General features: G+C 39.2%; 1 protein-coding gene across 1 annotated transcript in view; it reads right to left on the reverse strand.

Annotated features, from left to right (window-relative positions):
- N6AMT1 (N-6 adenine-specific DNA methyltransferase 1) overlaps positions 1-13,325 on the reverse strand; it is a 349,821-nt gene that overhangs the window by 274,829 nt on the left and 61,667 nt on the right. Inside the window, exon 9 of the transcript XR_004183359.1 lies at positions 7,223-7,291. The gene's annotated coding sequence lies outside the window, so the exon portion shown is untranslated. The remainder of the gene's footprint in view (positions 1-7,222; positions 7,292-13,325) is intronic.

Raw genomic sequence — 13,325 nt, forward strand, 5'->3', positions numbered from 1 at the left:
ACATTCCGCACCTGTATCCCAGAACTTAAAGTATAATAAAAAATATATAGATATAAAATTTTTAAAGGAGCACACAAATATATTTATTATAAATATATTAATAATTATTTATTACACATATATTAATTATATATTATATATAAATATATATTTGCCCCTTTAAAATTTTTATATTATATATATCCCAAATTCCATGAAAAGCCAAAAAAAAAAAAGCCAAAAATGTAGCACCATGTTGGAAAAAAAGAAATCTGAAGACATCTTGAGGAATTTCTGAAAGGTAGTGAGAAAACAGACTTTCATCTTCAGAATCACAAAACTGAAAAAGCCTCAGCATAAAACACATGCAGGAGAAAGCTACTTGCAGCTTCGGAAGTCCCAGAGTCAATACATACTTTTTTTAAATAGGGAAGGGACCGGGCGCGGTGGCTCACTCCTGTTATCCCAGCACTTTGGAGGGCCAAGGCAGGCAGATCACCTGAAGTCAGGAGTTCACAACCAGTCTGATCAACATGGTGAAATCCCGTCTCTACTAAAAATATAAAAACTAGCCAGGCATAATGGCATACACCTGTAGTCCCAGCTACTTGGGAGGCTGAGGCAGGAGAATCACTTGAATCTGGGAAGTGGAGGTTTCAGTGAGCCAAGATCATACCATTGCACTCCAGCCTGGGCAACAGAGCAAGACTCCATCCCAAAAAAAAAAAATAGGGGAAGGTCTGAAGGCAGCCTTGAAGATGCTAAGCTGGCTAGTCTCTCCCACATCCTACTAAATAGCTGCCAGGAAAAAAATGGCAATTGGAGTAAAGCACCAATATCAGCTCCAGGGCCCCCAAAACACAGGTGGTGTCTGGGTAAAAACCGACCCAGGGAGGAACAGGGTGCCACCTTACATAGCACCTTTCACCAACAGGGCATTCCATGCCTCCAACACATTCACTGAAGGAGAGCTACAGTTATCACAAACAGCATCTTCAAGCAGGTGACAAAGACAAAGATGAGCAAAACAAAAATGAAAATTACCAAATATTTGAGTAAAAGCAACAGTATCAAAAAATGGCACCAAATCCAACCAACTAAATAACTAACATCTGACAAAACAGAATTCATAGAAGAATTGAGGGAGGAAGGTCTTTACAGTAAAACATACATATAGTTGTTATGGACTGCACTATTATGTCCCTGTGAATTTATATATTGAAGCTGTAACCCCTAGTACCTCAAAATTATGATTCTATTTTGAAATAGGGCCTCTAAAGAGGGTAAAAGAGGCCTTTAAAGTAAGGTAAAATGAGGCTGTTAGTGTGGGCTGTAACCCAATCTGACTGAAGACTAGGGTACACAAAGAGACACCAGACATGTGCACACCCAGAGGGAAGATCAAGTGAAGAGGCAGCAAGAGATGGCATCTGAAGCCAAGAAGAGAAGCCTCAGAGGAAATTAATTGTGCTGGCACCTTGATCTTGGGCTTCCAGCCTTCCAAACTGTGAGAAAATAAATGTCTGTTATTTCAGCCACCCAGTCTGTGCTACTTTGTTCCTAGCAAACTAATACAATAGCGATATTCTTAGAAAGAAGTCAGGAGAATATTACTACCAGGAAAAACAAACTAAATAGTTTGGAAATTTAGAATATGATTATTAAAATTAATTTGTGTCAGGATCTATATCCTAGGGAAATAAAAAATGATAATTGTTAAAAGTTATCCAGCTGGTATGCATAGTGGCTCATGCCTGTAATCCCAGCACTTTGAAAGGCTGAGGTTGGAAGATCATTTGAAGCCAGAAATTCAAGAGTGGCCTGGGCCACAAGGCAAGACACTGTCTCTACAAAAAATAAAAATGAAAATGAAAAATTACCCAGGCGTGGTGGCACATGGTTGTAGTCCCAGCTGCTTGGGAGGCTGAGGCAGGAGGATCGCTTGAGCCCAGGAGTTGGAGGTTGCACTGAAATATAAGCACACCACTGCAGTACAGTCTAGGAGTCAGAGTGAGCCTTGTCTCTTAAAAAAATTAAAATTTACGTAAGAGAAGAGATACAGCTGAAGAATGAATTAGTGAGCTGGGAGATGAAGCTAAGCAATTCTCCTAAAATGCTGTGCAAAGAAAAGTGAAGTCGAAAGCACGAAGGAAGAGCTAGAAGGCATGAAGGATGTATCAGGAGCTTCAGCAGCTGCCTGGTAAGTGTTCCAGAGTGAAAACAGAGATAATAGAAGACATGAGTTGGTAACTTAGAAGTCACTGAAGAAATTTCTTCAGAGCTGAAGAAACACGTGAATCTTTTCATTCACATGGACCATCAAATGTCATGCAGAGTGAATAAAAGAACCACAGTAAAATACATTCACATGAAACTTCAAACTCTAATGAAAAAGAAAATGCTAAACACTTCCAACTAGGGGGCGGGGGAGTATACAAACTAATGAATGAAAATTAGATTACTGTCTGTAATCACAACAGCAACACTGGGTGCTAAGAAATGTTGAAATATTATATTCAAAATTCTCAAGAAAAATTCACATTGAACCTAGAATCCCATTTCCAGCCCAATTTCAAACACAAAATAAAGACATTTTCAGATATGCAAGGACTCAGAAAGCTTACTTGTTTATCCTTTCTGAAACAGTTTCTCAAGGATATAGTCCAAAAAAATTAAAGATAAAATATAATGAAGAGGAAGATATGGAATACAATAAATTGTAGAAAACAAAGAAAAAAGTAGCTATTGCAAAAGTTATTGATGTATTATTTTTATTTAATAATCTTTTATAAACAAAATCACAAGCGATCTCTCCATGACAGGTGTAGGGTTGGGCAAAGAGGGCAAAAATGGGATCACTCTTCTCTTATTTGGGGATCCTGTTTACTAACTCAAGATTTCAGCTGACAAACGTAAGCATAAGTATTCATTTTTGAGAAATATATACACTTTGAAAGTCATTAAGGAAAGGGAAATGAAGGATTTCCTTGAGAGTAGTAATTGTACCATGTAACTGCTAATAAAGGTCTGATGGAGTGAAGAAAATTTGTTTATAAAAGTAGCAGGGAGCAATGACCCTTCTCAATTGCCCCTTCTATCCCTTGGCCATTAGTGTTGGGAGACAGTGCAGTAATCAAAAACATAGATAGGGTTCAGGTCCCAGCTTCCCATTCACTAGCCATATGTCCTTACTCATGACAGTTACTATCTCGGAGCTCTGGTGCGTCCATTGATAAAGTGAAATTAATAAAATCTTGTAAAATTGCTGTGTAGATAAATAAGTCAAGCCTCCCTTGGTGACCAACCATCTGCATGTAAGAATACTGTGATGGTTAATACTGAGTGTCAACTTAACTGGACTGAAGGATGCAAGGTATTGTTCCTAGGTGTGTCTGTGAGGGTGTTGCCAAAGGAGATTAACATTTGAGTCAGTAAACTGGGAAAAGGAGATCCACTCTCAATCTGGGTGGGCATAATGTAATCAGCAGCCATGTGGCCAGAATAAAAAGCAGGCAGAAGAACGTGAAAGGACTAGACTGGCTGAGTCTTCTGGCCTCCACCTTTCTCCCATGCTGGATGCTTCCTGCCCTCAAACATCAGACTCCAAGTTCGTCTGCTTTGACACTCTTGGGCCTTCGACCACAGATTGAAGGCTGCACTGTTGGCTTCCCTACTTTTGAGCTTTTGAGACTTGGACTGGCTTCCTTGCTCCTCAGCTTGCAGATGGCCTACTGTGGGACCTCACCTTATGATCATGTAAGTTAATACTCATTAATAAACTCATATATATACACATATATATCCTATTAGTTCTGTCCCTCTAGAGAACCCTGACTAATACAGACAGGAATACAGAGCGATGTCTAGACAGAGGCTGAAACCCTCCTCACCTCCAAAGCACCTGTGTTTTTCTCTCCTTCCGCTTCTTTGCCCACCCTCTCCTTAGGAATTTTCAGCCAATCCATACTCTGAGAAAGCTGCAGGGAGAAGTTGACCTGATGGGCTTGCCCCAGTTGGACCCCACTGCAGTTTCCCGGGAGCCTCACAGGGACTGCATCACAGTCCATGGGGCTCCATAATAAGCTCTTTCAGCATCAGCTTAGCTTCACCATTAACTGCTACCACATTGAGGCAAAGAACTATGGTTTTCACGGCCTCCCCAAATCATGTCGGATCATTCCTACAAAAAAGTGGACCAGAAAGAAAGAAACTAGGATTCATTTCTTAGTGCCAGAAGTAACATAATTACAGAGGAATGTTCTGGCTAATTTAAAAGTTGCTTTTGGTCTGTTGACCTAAGACCTATATTTGCTGTTTTGTTTTCATTGTTCTTCCTCACATGTCCTGTCTTTACCATTTCCAAGCCTAAGAACTGTGGGTTATCTATAATCAGTCATTAATGTTTTCCTTACCCTCAGTTAGTGAATACTTAAAGAAGCTGGAAATTCTCGAAACTCTGGTAGTTGCTCAAGGAAAAGCCAACAAATAATAGGGTATAGAAAAGCCTCAAGTAAAACTAGATGGGTATTGTTGGATACCCATGATGTAAGGATACACAAAGTGTTTTATGTTGCTGAGTCAAAATATGCCATCTAAACTACACAACCACCACGCATTTTATTAGCTCAAAAAAAAAAAAGGCCCTGGTCATTTAAATCTATGCCATTCACATGCTTATACATATTTTTATATGCTTTACATAGGAAGTTTTTTAACTTATTATTTAAGCATAGCTAAAAGTTATATAACCAAAAAATTCGATTAACTCAAATACATGAGAACATTTGGGCAATCTTTTGGCCAATTGAATTTCTAGTTAGTAGAGGATTTCCCAAAGAGTTCCTCCAGCTTTCCACTTTTAGTTTCTTTTCTTTCTTTCTTTCTTTCTTTTTTTTTTTTTTTTTTTTTTTGAGACAGAGTCTTACTCTGTCGCCAGGCTGGAGTGCAGTGGCGCGATCTCAGCTCACTGCAACCTCCGCCTCCCAGGCTCAAGCGATTCTCCTGCCTCAGCCTCCCGGGTAGCTGGGACCACAAACGCGGGCACCACCACGCCTGGCTAATTTTTTATATTTTTAGTAGAGACAGAATTTCACCATGTTGACCAGGATGGTCTCAATCTTTTGACCTCGTGATCCACCTGCCTCAGCCTCCCAAAGTGCTGAGATTACAGGCGTGAGCCACTGCGCCTGGCTCCACCTTTATTTTCTAACGATTTCTTTACCAAGTCTTCCCAGGTCCTTTACTTAGAAGCTTTCTCTCACTTAAGGTACATGACTTTTTAACCAATGAGTTCTTATTGTAAAAATGTCTCAGAAATATCATTCTGGCTGTCAATTTATTAAGTGATAGGAATTCACGGCTTGACAATTTATGTCTTTTTCATACAAAGTTAAATGTACAAGAAAATCTCCAGATTTCATCATGATATACAAATGCTTTAAAGTGAAGGAGTTCAGGGAACTTGACCCCAAAATATGGCTCCCTGGTATAATGAGTATTTTGAACTAAAGGCCTTTAGAGATCAACAGATTTTAGAAGAGACTTTTTCCCTATCTACATAAAGACCAGACAGACCCATCAAGAGAATTGTTTTCCTCCCCTACCTCTTGACTCTCAATCCTCTGCCTCTCCCAAACACAGTCTGAAGTTCCCTCATCTGCCTAAAGTCTGGACCTACCAAAGAAGAAAACAATGACCTCTGGTCCCTTCCCTGAGTTTTCATTAACTGAACCCATACTGCAAGAAGGAAGACTAAAGTCTGTCAACAGACCTTGACAGACTTTTGTCACAAACCCTTGACTGCTCTGTGGACCTAAGAGACCACTGTAAGTTCTTCAAGACCACTGATTTCCCCTAAAAATCATTTACCATCCCCCTAAAATTATCCACACTTCCCCATCTCCATTCCCCCTAAGAAGTAGAGTATATAAACACCTGTATCCCACTGGAATATTGGACAATCACTCTGAGATTCCCTTCATGCACATAATAGTAATAAATCTCTGTGCCTTTTCTTTTATTAATCTACATTTTTGTGAGTTGATTTTTTAGCAAACCTTCCAAGTTTTCCCTTCACCCATAAAACACTGTGTAACTTTTGGGTTACTATATTTCTGGCTCTTATTTTTTGAACGTCTTCCATAGGGGGTTTTCTTTCTCTTATAAAAATGTGGGGAAGCTGAAATGCAGGGAATCTGAAGCAATCATATGTTTTTGTTTTACCTCCTATGTGAAATACATAAGCAAAGTGGTTTCTCAACATGTACATCAATGGCTAAATTCCAAAGGTATCCCAGTTGTCTGAGCATTCTCCCCTACCTATCAATGTATTCTTTTCCTCTTCTTACTTTTCCATAAACCAAATGTCTTCATTTCTTATATTTATAATTCTGTGACTCTTAATAAAGATAGTAAAGCATAAACAACAAATGCCTGGAAATGCAGTTTTTGTCTGACTTTGGACTTATTCCGTTGTTCAGTTTTCTCTGAAGATTTTTCCTGCCAACCTTCCACTCCACCCACCATCACCCGACCCCAGCCCCCTCCATTTGGTTCACTGACACCTTCCAAAACCTATTCCAGTGTCTAGCACTAACGACAATGCACCACAGAGGGAGAAGGCGTGGGCTCCAGAATCGGCAACCTCAGTCTGAATCTCTGCTGCCCCACTGAGGGATTCTTAACCTCTCTGAGTCTCTATTCCTTTATCTGTAAAAGTGGAGATAACAGCAAAACTGGGTAATCTTCTGGAAATATTTAAATGAGTTGACCTATGTGAAAGAAACTGACTTTTAATAGATAATTAGTAAATTCTAGTTTCTCTTTCCTAGTTTGGGGAATTTGGAAGGAAGAATAACGACGATTGTTGTCTATAAACTCATACCACTTTTCCACCGCACCCGTTTATCTTAACAATCTAAATGAAAGTTCAATGGCAGAGTACCAAAGAGGCTAAAATGTTTATCTGAAAAAATCAGTAGACTTCTGCCAAATTTCCAATCTCACAAAACCCAAGAATACTCTTCCCAAGAATTTCCAGTGCCCCGCTCCCAATCGCTAATAATAAAAACAACAATTCTGACATCTGTTTGCTGCTAGAATATATTGGTGGCTCAATCTTCAAAGAAAAATTTTATGTAATCAAATATATTCAAATTAAAGTATAATTTAGAAGGTTTTTTTTACACATCAGAAGGTATTTTAAGACCTGGCCCTTTCTCCGCTTGTTGATGGCAACACTTACTAGTTCCGGTTACTTTCACCATCCACCTCTTTGGATCTGGATACTGGAAGCTCACTTCAGTAATACCTCCTGGAAGACCAAAAAGTGAGATAAACAGAAATATTAGCATAATTGAATGAGGCAATATGGACAAACAACTGCAAAGAAGACAGATACTCAATCATGTAGAATATTAACATTCTCTCTTCCCCTTTTATGGACATTTTATTCTGCTACAGAATTCCAGTCACTAGTTTAGCTACACTCTGAAAAGTCATTTTCCTTTTTAACTTGTAGTGGAGCCAATTGGTTTAGAAGCACTCAGGGAGGTATCTTATATACCATCTGGGACAAAGAAAATAAAGTATTTTTTCATTTCCTTAGCAGTTACAAATTTACCTAAAGATATCATTCCAAATGGAGCAGAATATAAGGTTCAACTATTTTAATCATTTGGCAATTGTGGTCCAAGTCCTATTACAATATTAAGATACCACAATTTAAATCACACATCATATGAAATAGTAATTTGCTTTAAAAATGCTGAATTTCTTGGCTCATGTTCTAAAAAGATATTGTAGGAGACCAATTGCAACAAAAAATTTATAGAACATGTGTGGAATAAAATATGTAAGGAATTTCCCTAGTTTATTTACTTAAATGAGCCACACCATAAAAGTGGCTACAATGCATATACACACACACACACACACACACACGTATACATATATATATCCCTGAGCCCTCGTAATTGTTAGATTGCTAGACTAGCTTTGCTATGAAAAAGCTGAGGAACTCCAACTGGAGCCATTCCTTTCCCCAATTATTACTGAAGGTTATATTTCATTATCTAGCTGAGCTGCTGTAATTAGCATCAACAAAGCTCTGTGCCATAATTCTTGATGTATAAACTTTTGGGAAGCCCATTACAATTCAGATGGACCTTCTGAAATGCAGCATTCCACCTGATGGCTAATCCCAGATATTAATGTCCATTCAATTTCCATTTACCCCTTCTAATGTGTTTGTGTACTGCTTGCTCATGACTGTAATATGTTTGTAGTACAAATAGTACTTTGCATTTTTGAATTTGGGGCTTAAATCTGTTCAGGCTCTCTCATGTGGCTGGAATGTTGGCATGGCTCAGAAAACAAAAGTCAACTTAAAAAAAAGTGGGTTCCTCCAGGAAGAGAGATGGCTATCAAGCTTGACAAATGCACTGTAATGTGAACAGGGCAGCAGGGTTAATTCTGTTAAGTGATTGCTATAGGCCTTTGCTTGTCTTGGACTTTTGGCCTTTTGCTGCAAACAGGGTGGGCCTTGTTAAACTGCCAAGTCGACAACTTTATATCCAAAGGCTTTTGACAATTTTATATCCAAGGCTTTGCTTTTCTGTTGTGATTTTTCAACAGGAAAGCTCAAAGTGCTTTGGGGATTTTCATCTCTGAGTCCATGATAACACTTAGAAAACTCAATGGATCATTGTTTGCTGAATCTGAGCCTAAAAACTAGGTTCTAAGAGAAAGAAAAATCATTGTATAAAAACATAGATTTGGATATCACAGTGTGCTCTGCTAATTTCTTTTGGCTGGTGCTTTTTTTTGTTTAAAGTTTACATGGAATCTCTGTTTCCACTGAACCATCTCAGACACTGAAACACAAAGCTGGGTTACAACCTAATCCACAATGTGGGGTTATCTTCCTACTGTTGGGGCACTTTCCAACTGGGTAAGGATTTGAGCACTACAGAGATGTATACTGAGTTCTTATATTACCCTGTCTGTGTCAGACTTAACTGAGACACAGATAAGTTAAAAAAGTAGCCCGCAAATCCTAGGACCTACTGCCCCACAATCTAAGAGCTAAAATCATTGTCTCTTGGACATAAATCAGCAAACTTCATTCAGCACATGTTAAATACTTGCCATATGTTAACCCTCTACTAACCATGTGTTACATACTGTGGAAAAAAAAAAAAGCCACCATTGAAGGTTTCTAGGTTTCTAAAAGTTACCTGATCTACCAGTCATCTCCATCAGAACCCTCAGGTAAGCTTGTGTATTAAGCAGATTCCTGAATCCCACCCCAGATCTACTTGATCAAAGGAGGGGGCTAAATATGCATTTTTTATAAGCTTCTCCCAAATGATGCTTATGAGTAATGTTTGAGAACTATTCTAGACTCACGATTCTCAAACCTGGCTGCACATTTGAATCACCTGGTGAAGTTAAGCCACCAGTGACGTAGTACCACAGCAGACCAACTAAATCAGACCCTCTGGGGTAAGGGGGAGCCTGAGCATCTGTCGTTGTTGTTGTTGTTGCTGGTGTTGCTGTTGTTGTTGTTAAGTCCCCATGTGACTCGAATGGGCATCCAAGTCTGTGAACCATGGTTCTAGACTTTAGGCCCTATCAGAATTTATGACAGGGAGAAATCACTTCTATCTGAAGTAGGCAGATACTACCTTTGATTTCCTCTCAGATCTTGCAAAAGACTTCACATTCTCTTTGAAAAGTGTGTGTGTATGAGTTTGTTATTGTTTTGAAAATTACATATTTATACAGCACCCATCCAAGAAACAATTTTTATAGACAGCACATAATTTCATTTCTCTTCAATTCATCTGCTGTAATGATTAGAAGAAAAGTTTATTAGTATTCCAATTATAGATAAAGCAAAAGATTGGTACTTGGCCTGAGATCACAGACCAAGTTCATTCTAAAATTCTGACTTCACTGGAGTTGCTTCCCAGAAATTAAAAAAAGAGAGATAGTCTTTGAACAGTCCTAGTTGAAATGTAGCCTATTCAATACTAAAAATTATTCAAATAAGTAGTCCATCCACACTCCATAATGGACAGTTTTCCTCTTGGCTTTTGTGTTGTTGTTATTATAAAGAAGGGAATATCCTAAAAGGTCAATAATCCTCTTTCTATTTCTCCATATTTCTGTCTCCATAAGGCAACATCACTGAATGTATTAATAGGCTTGCTCAGTTAGGGTTTTTAATCCCTCCCAGTTTGCCCAGAATGTTCTCAGTTTTAGTACTGAAAGCCCTGTGCCCAGTTAACCCTTGTCTTGGGCAAACCTGGACAGTCCCTATCAGCAGTGGCAATAAACAGTGCTTTGAAAATCTACGTAGGAATGGGAGTTTCAGGTTGGTTAGGAAGATCGGCCAGGCCAGCAGGGAGTGAGACAATAAAGATCCATGAAGGTGGGTAGGCTTGGCTTCAGGCTTTGAAGCCTAGCTGGGGAGGCACAGTACATGACCTAGCAAGAGGCTCTCAAACTTGAATGTGTATTACAACCCCTGGATGGCTTGTTAAAACACAAATTGCTGGGCACCACCTCCAGAGTTCCTGATTCAGTAGGTCTAGAGAGGGGTCTAGAATTTGCATTTCTAACACATTCCCATGTGATGCTGATGCTGCTGGTCCCAGGATCACACCTTGAGAACCACTGCTCTGGGTGCTAGTCTAGACTTTAGTTGAGCATAAGTAATCGGTTTGAAGGTGATATCTTGGCACCAGGGAGCTAGCAGGCCACATTAGGCAGAGAGATAAGCTAGGGACCAAAGGCAGGACTCAAAGCACTGAGCAAATCTGAGCTAACATGGCAGGACCAGGCTAAGAGGATCTGGAGTACTAGGCAGATAAACAAAAGAGGAGCTCCATCTTAAAGAAGTATGACCAAAATCTTTCTACTGGATGTGGGTGCAAGGTGAGGTGTTGGCCTTAGGAACAAGGCAAAATTCAATGTGTAAGCAATCATTCAGGACCACAGACTTAATGGCCAGTCACTAGAGTGGATTAATTCCTGAATTAGGAATTTTTAAGATCCCCTGACAACCATAAAAGTTGGGTGACCAACTATCCTAGTTTTCCCAGGAATTTCCCGACTTCAGCACTGAAAGTTCAGGGCCTAGAAACCCCTCAGTCCTAAAACATCTGGTCACCCTAATTGTACTCTTAAGAGACTAGAGCCTAGATCCACCTACATCTCTGGGTCAGCTGGCTCCAGCCATAAGAAAAGAAAGCACACATGAGAAGAGGAGGGGCCAGTTGGAAAATGAGGCAGAGAGCCAAGATGCTCATTGCAACCTATAGCCTTCAAGAGAGGATAAAAGGGCACCCAGAAATATTGTCTATAAATGCTGAAATGTATTTGCTTTAAATGGGCAAAACACGTTAAACGACTCCACAGGCCTGCCGTTTTTCTAAACTCACGAAAGTGGAAAAGTTCAGCATAAACGGAACCATCCAGACACCCCATAGATGGAAGTCTCTCTCACTGCCTTTTGACAATCATCACACACACTTAAGATCTCATTGTAAGTATAGCCTTAAAGAGCCCTGAGAAGTACACACCAGTAGGGGAACTAAAACCCATTTGTAAATATTAGCAGAGTCTCCTATATTCTTTTGGTTTCCTTCACACACAAAAATAAGCTACGTGGAATGAACACACAGTTCAAAATGACTAAAACATTAAAGGACATTTAAATCTGGGAAAAGAATCTCTCTGTTGGGAATGTGGATTTCACCTAAGATCCTTAGTGCCATTCCCAGCATGCCAGAGTTATTTCAAATCTCTTTCATAATCAAATATTAATATTCCACCAGAATGGGGAGCATGAGGGCCACTATTGACAGGAACACAGCCTACTAATTATGACAGAAGTTTAAGATGTTCTTCACTAACGTTATCCACAGACTGCATAAAAATAATAACAGAAAACGTTTAACAGTAACAAGGATCATCACCAGGGAAAGTACCCAAACCATCACAAAATCCAAAAGCAAACACTGAACTAATCCATCCTCCCAGTAACTAACTCCTGCAAAATGCTGCTTAAGTAGAAATAATCTTCTCAATCACACTTAAAATATTCACTATGATAATGAACTTTAGCCTCAGTGGATTGACTGTCCCAATATGCTGAGTCTTCATGATCAAGGAGAATCTGGCATAACCAGCATCTTCAAAACGCAAGTACCCTACGTCCTTCTGGAATGAACCATGTCATCCAGTAAGTAGGCTGAAACGGATGCATCCGACAAGGAGACTCTCCCAGAGCTGAAGTGGGAGTTCAGAGCAGAGTGGAGAAGATTGAAAATCTCCCAGATAATCTGGGAGAAAATGCCAGAAGAAACAGGAATTTGACCATCCATTCAATCTTTCATTCAACAGATAGTTATGATGTGCCATCTCAATGCCAGACTCCATGCTAGGCAGAAAAGCTACAAAGTCTAATGGAACTGCTTTCTAGGTATTTGTAATCAAACAGGGCAAGCAGATAAATTAACAAGTAATTGCAGTACCTCTAAGACATTTTGTAATAAAAGGATATATGCAACATCAGAGAAGCACAGAAAAGAGAGAATTTTCCCCAACCTTTTATTATTCTCAGTGCAACTAACTGTTTTCGATACCAGTTAAGCTCTTCCTTCTCAAAAGCTTCTTATTTGAGTCACTTTTGGGAAAAAAATAATTATTGCTTTTCCGAGAGATCAGAGTATCATCAAATGTTATTGTGATTCTAAGACTGCCAACAGCTACCACTTAGTGAATACTTACTATGTGCCAGGCACTACACTGAATGTTCTGCACACATTACTCCAGTCAATCCTCAGCCCTGCGTGACAAGCAGCATGCTCTCTCCTCTTTAGAAATCAAGGGGAAATGAATCACAGTGGGATTAACTAGTTTATCCTGGGTCTGTCAATGACGGGGCCAGGAAGTGAACACAGATAGTCCACTTCATGTTCAAGATCTTAACCACTATGTTGAAATCACTTATGTAGTGAACTATTAGAATGTCTATATTGATTATTTGTATTCTACTGTTATAATTGCATGCATCTAGTTTTTGCTTATGAGTTCTTACAAGAAATTGCATGCGGCTTTTAATACTTCCTTATTTGAGTTGATAATTTTCAACCATTTTATTTGAACCAATCTCTGTGGGCCTTAACCACAATAGCTGCAATTTATTGAAAACTTGCTCTGAGCCGGTATAAATCATCTCTGTCAATTCCCATAGTTCTCTGAGGGGTATGTATGTAGGTATGTATGTATACTTATATTTTTATATATGTATCTATAATGTAGAGTATCAGGTAACT

Source organism: Papio anubis, chromosome 4 (genome assembly GCF_008728515.1).
Source record: "Papio anubis isolate 15944 chromosome 4, Panubis1.0, whole genome shotgun sequence".
NCBI classification, from domain to species: Eukaryota; Metazoa; Chordata; class Mammalia; order Primates; family Cercopithecidae; genus Papio; species Papio anubis.